We start from the raw sequence: 6,290 nt of genomic DNA, 5'->3' as shown, positions 1-6,290 counted from the left end.
CTGGCCAGGAAGGTGACAATGACCTAGACCTGGACAATCCAGCACCACCCGGAGAAGAGAAAGGCCAAAGTGGCCCCCTCTTTATCCCACCAGGAAGAGTTGGGAGTGTGCCTAGAAGACCCAGATCACCTTCAGTGGAATATGATCATTCTGGTACATCTATAGGGATTTATGTCTCATCTCACAGGAGGGACACCCTGTCAGAGAAGAGAGAGAGACACCTGAGGTTTGAGGAAGCTCAACTGAAAATAAGGATACAGGAAGTAGCCTTAGAAAGGGAGTCCCTAGAGATAGAAAAAGCTAGAAAAAAGATGGGGATAGAGCCCCATGGTGGTAGCAACTTCCCTAGTGGTAGGGAAAGTCTTATGACCATAGAAGCCTAAACAAGATTGTCCCTCCCTACCAGAGTCGGTATGACATCCACAAATGGATAACTGCACAAGAGAGGGCCTGCAAAGTACAGAAGGTACCCCAGGAGCAGTGGGCAGCAGACTTGTGGCTCTCCTTTGCAGACAAACTCAGACACAAGCTCTCACTGTCAGTGAAAAGTATGCTGATGATTACAACGTCCTGAACAGTGCTCTAATAGATGAGTTTGGCCTAACCACTGAGCAGTATAGAATACAGTTCAGAGATACCCAAAAGACACAGACTCAGGAGTGGGTCGATTTTGTTGAATGTGCTACTAAGGCTCTGGAGGGCTGGTTATTTGGAAGTAAAGTGTGTGACTATACAGGATTGTATAATCTGATCATGAGGGAGCAGATCCTTAATAACTGTCAAAATCAGCTGTTGCATCAGCACCTGGTAGACTCTGATCTGACCTCTCCCCAAGAATTGGGAAAGAAGGCAGACAAATGGGTCAGAATCAGGGTGAATCAGAAGGTACAGAACCAAGGTGGTGACCACAAGAAGCAAGATCAAAAAGGTGGGGAGAAGGATAAAGACCAGAAGTCTTCACAAGGTCCCCAAAAAGCTTCTAATGGTGGGAATTCTCAATCTTCTAAGAAAGACAAAGGGCAAAAGAAACCATGGTGCAAAATCTGTAAGCAGAATAGCCATTGGACAAGTGACTGCACCAAGAAGGATGCAGTTCCAGCCACCATTGCCCCTAAGGCAACTGTTCCCCCTAGTTCAGCTTCAAATGGTGGTACTCAGCAGATGGGTGTAGTAGGGTTGACCCTGGGAACTGAGATGGGCTCTGGCCTAGTCACAGTTCCAACTCAGGCTGTGTTAGTCTGTGATGGAGGCATGGATATGTCCTCCTCTGTGAGTCCCAGTCACCTGGGCAAGTACAGACAATGCCTTTGATAAATGAAAAAGAGGCTCTGGCCTACAGGGACACAGGGGCAAGTGTCACAATGGTGACACAAGACTTTGTCGGCCCTGGACAGATCATACTTGGTGAGATGTACCAAGTGACCAATGCTAGCAATGTCAGGACCAACCATGCCCTGGCAGTTGTTAATTTCTCCTGGGGAGGGGTAACTGGCCTCAAGAAGGTTGTGGTAAGTACAGACCTCCCTGTTGAAGGCTTGCTTGGCAATGACCTAAAGACTTCAGCCTGGTCTGAAGTGGAGTTTAGGACACATGCAGAAATGTTGGGGATCTCAGCACATGTCCTTGCAGTGAGTAGGTCAAAGGTCAAAAAGTCTAACACTGAACAGGCCCTGGATCCGGGAATAATGGGCCAGGTGCCTTCCAAGAAAAGGAGCAGTAGGGTAAAGGCAGTGCCTTCCCTCCGACTCAGAGTGATGATCAGCCTCTTGAGGGAGATGATTGTGAGCCTGAAGAAGGAACTGTCCCAGAGGAGCTTGAGCCTGATCAGAGATCTTGGGGACAGGGGGCCCTTCCAGGGCAGATCTGAGTCAGGAGCAGCTGAGCTGCCCTTCTCTTGACACTCAGACAGCAAGCTGCTGCTGAGGCTGCTGGGAATGCTAGTGGCACCCATAAGATTTATTGGGATGATGGACTACGGCACTCAGAGAGCAGAGACCCCAAGCCTGGTACAGCCAGGAGGTTGGTTATACCTCTAAAGTTCTGGGGCTTCCTATTGATACTGGCCCATGATAATCCTTTAGCAGGACACCTGGGCCAGAACAAGACTTGGGACTGAATTGTCCCTTACTTCCACTAGCCCCACATGTCTGAAGACACAAAGGAGTTTTGTCGCTCCTGTGTAACCTGTCAAGCCAGTGGTAAGGCAGGTTGCACTACAAAGGCCCCCCTGATACCACTACCTGTGGTGGGGGGTCCCTTTGAAAGAGTGGGGATTGACATTGTTGGACCAATGGATCCTCAGACAGCATCTGGGCACAGGTATAGCCTAGGGGTGGTGAACCATGCCACTAGGTACCCAGAAGCTATTCCCCTTAGGACCACTACAGCACCCTTTGTGGCAAGAGCCCTCCAGGGTGTGTTCTCAAGAGTGGGTTTCCCTATGAAGGTAGTATCTGACAGAGGTGCAAACCTTATGTCCAGCTACTTGACTGCAATGTGGAAGGAGTGTGGATTGAACTACATATTCACCACACTCTATCACCCACAGTGCAATGGTTTAGATGAAAGATTCAACAAAACCTTAAAGGGTATGATTAAGGGTCCCCCAGAAAAGCTCAAGCGGAGATGGGACATCCTGCTACCCTGCCTTTAGTTTGCATATAGGGAGGGTCCTCAGAAGGGGTTTGGCTATAGCCCATTTGAACTTCTGTTTGGACATCCTGTCAGAGGACCATTATGTCTGGTGAAGGAGGGATGGGAGTTACCTCTCAAACCCCCTAAACAGGATATTGTGGACTATGTACTATGTCTCTACTCCAGGATAGCTGAGTAGATGAAAAGGCAACTAAAAACCTTGAGGCTAGCCAGGAATTACAGAAAGCCTGGCATGACGAAAAGGCTGTACTGACTGTTGACCAGCCAGGGCAGAAAGTGTGGGTGTTGGAGCCTGTGGCCCCTGTAGCTCTCCAAGACAAGTAGAGTGGACCCCACATTATTGTTGAACAGATGGGAGAGGTTTCCTATTTGGTAGATCTTGGAACTCCCAGGAGCCCCCATAGGGTGCTTCATGTCAACAGACTGAAACCATATGTTGACAGGGCAGACATGGGCTTGCTCATGGCTACTGATGAAGGACAGGAGGAAGAGAGTGACCCTTTCCTAGACCTGCTCTCTCAGAACCCTGATGATGGATTAGTAGGTGTATTAGCCTTGGCAGGCAGCCTCACTGATCAGAAGCAAACTGATTACAGACAAGTTCTCCAACAGTTCAGACATATGTTTTCTCTGACTCCAAGTCAGACTACCTGGTGCACTCATGAAGTGGACACAGAGGACAGTCTGCCTGTTAAAAATAAGATTTACAGGCAACCTGATCATGTCAGGGACTGTATCAGGACTTAAGTCCAGAAAATGTTGGATTTGGGAGTGATTGAACCCTCAGATAGCCCTTGGGCTTGTTCAGTAGTCTTGGTACCCAAACCTCACATCCAGGGTGGTAAGAGAGAGAGGAGGTTTTGTGTAGACTACAGAGGTCTCAATGCAGTCACTAGGACTGATGCCCATCCAATTCCAAGAGCAGATGAGCTCATAGATATGTTGGCCTCTGCCAAATTTCTGAGCACATTTGATCTCACAGCTGGCTACTAGCAGATCAGATTAGCTGATGATGCAAAGCCAAAGACAGCATTCTCAACCCCTAGTGGACATTGTCAATTTGTGATAATGGCATTTGGTCTGAAGAATGCACCTGCCACTTTTCAAATGTTGGTGAACAAAGTCCTGACAGGCCTGGAAGACTATAGTGCAGCATATCTAGATGATATTTCTGTCTTCAGCTCCACCTGGGAAGATCACCTGGTCCACCTGAGAAATGTTTTGGAGGCCCTGCAGAAAGCAGGCCTAACTATCAAGGCTACTAAGTGCCAGATAGGGCAGAGTCAGGTTGTGTACCTGGGCCACCTTGTAGGTGGAGTCCTAACTACTCCAGAAAATTAATTGTCCAAACAGATGCATCTGAGTTGGGGGTAGGGGCTGTGCTGTCACAATTGAATGATGAATGCCTGGACCAGCCAGTAGCTTTTATTAGTAGAAGGCAGACCCCTAGAGATAAACGTTGGACAGCTATTGAGAGGGAGGCCTTTGCTATGGCTTGGGCTCTGAGAAGCTGAGGCCATACTTGTTTGGCACTCACTTCACTGTTTAGTCTGACCATAAGCCCCTCTTATGGCTGAAACAGATGAAGGGTGAAAAACCCAAACTTTTGAGGTGGTCCATTTCCCTATAGGGGATGGACTATACAGTGGAACATAGACCTGGGAGTAACAATGCCAATGCAGATGGACTCTCCAGATATTTCCACTTAGAACGTGAAGACTCAACTGGTCAAGGTAGTTTAATGTCCCTGCCTTTGGGTGGGGGGGGGCGTTGTGTAGGAGAATAGGATCTGCTTTCTATGGTTACCCCCACTTTTTGCTGGTGTTTCACTGATTTGCCAACATTAGTCTGCCTGGGGCCCTACTAACCAGGACCCCAGCCTAGTATCTTCCTCACTAAATTGATTGCATGTACTTTAGGTACACTCCAGATTGGTTACTGGGTTACCCTTGTGAGTCCCTTGTATATGGTACATTAGATACCAAGGGCATAGGTATCCCAGAGGCCTACCAGGGCCTGAAGCATGTATTATGCCACCCCTGGGAAGCCTTCCAAAATGGCACCACAGGTATGCTACTGCAGCCTGGGTAATGTGGTGCTTGCACCCCTTACTAAAATATAGGCTACCTACATCTACCTTTAAAAACAGACACATATAAACACATAAGTTACTCCTATGGCAGGCCTTAACAATCATGAACAGTAAAAGACACAAGATGATGGACGGAATGTTGCACAATGGCAAAACATTCACCCCCAGTCACAGATCTGGTTTAATCCATCATTATTTTGCTTACCAAGCCCCCCCCAGTTCAGACATGGCGAAATGCAAATCAGTCTTGACCCTGTGCCTCATGGGAACAGTCCAGCCCAAACAGCCAAGCCATGTCTTACCTGGACCGGAATCAAGCATTCTGTCCATCAACTATTGTTTTTGCATTTGTCACCCCGAGCTCAGACGTGAGTCCTGTGCGCTCCATGCCACTGAAATCAAGCTATCCAGGCTGCTGAGGGCTGAAAGCCCAAAACCGGTCCTTGGATGCTTTTTTCCAGTCCAGGAAGGACCTGGCTTGGCAGTTCGGGCTGGACTGTTCCCATGGGGCAAAGGCTCAAGACTGATTTGCATATGGCTGGGTCCAAACTGGAATGGCATGGTGAGCAAAAAAACGATAGATTTAGGCAAGGATCTCTGTACTGGGGTGAATGTATGACAATGTTCTGAATTCTGTCCAGCAACTATTGTTATTGCATTTGTCACCCCGAGTGGGACGGGTATGCTCAGACGTGAGTCCCGTGCTCTCCATGCCACTGGAATCAAGCTATCCAGGCTGATGAGGGCTGAAAGCCCGAAACCGGTTCTTGGATTCTTTTTTCCAGTCCAGGGAGGACCTGGCTTGGCAGTTCGGGCTGGACTGTTACCATGGGGCACAGGGTCAAGACTGATTTGCATATGGCTGGGTTCAAACTGGAATGACATGGTGAGCAAAAAAATGATGGATTAAGGCCCAGATCTCTGTACTTGGGTGAATGTATGACATTTTTCTGCATTCTGTCCATCAACTATTGTTTTTGCATTTGTCACCCCGAGTGGGACGGGTATGCTCAGACGTGAGTCCCGTGCTCTCCATGCCACTGGAATCAAGCTATCCAGGCTGATGAGGGCTGAAAGCCCGACACCGGTTCTTGGATGCTTTTTTCCAGTCCAGGGAGGACCTGGCTTGGCAGTTCGGGCTGGACTGTTCCCATGGGGCACAGGGTCAAGACTGATTTGCATATGGCTGGGTCCAAACTGGAATGGCATGGTGAGTAAAAAAACAATGGATTTAGGCCCGGATATCTGTACTGGGGTGAATGTATGACATTGATCTGCATTCTGTCCATCAACTATTGTTTTTGCATTTGTCACCCCGAGTGGGACGGGTATGCTCAGACGTGAGTCCCGTGCTCTCCATGCCATTGGAATCAAGCTATCCAGGCTGATGAGGGCTGAAAGCCCGAAACCGGTTCTTGGATGCTTTTTTCCAGTCCAGGGAGGACCTGACTTGGCAGTTCGGGCTGGACTGTTCCCATGGGGCACAGGGTCAAGACTGATTTGCATATGGCTGGGTCCAAACTGGATTGGCATGGTGAGCAAA

Source organism: Lissotriton vulgaris, chromosome 4_1 (genome assembly GCF_964263255.1).
Source record: "Lissotriton vulgaris chromosome 4_1, aLisVul1.2, whole genome shotgun sequence".
NCBI lineage: Eukaryota > Metazoa > Chordata > Amphibia > Caudata > Salamandridae > Lissotriton > Lissotriton vulgaris.
Note: the sequence above shows the minus strand (reverse complement) of the source record.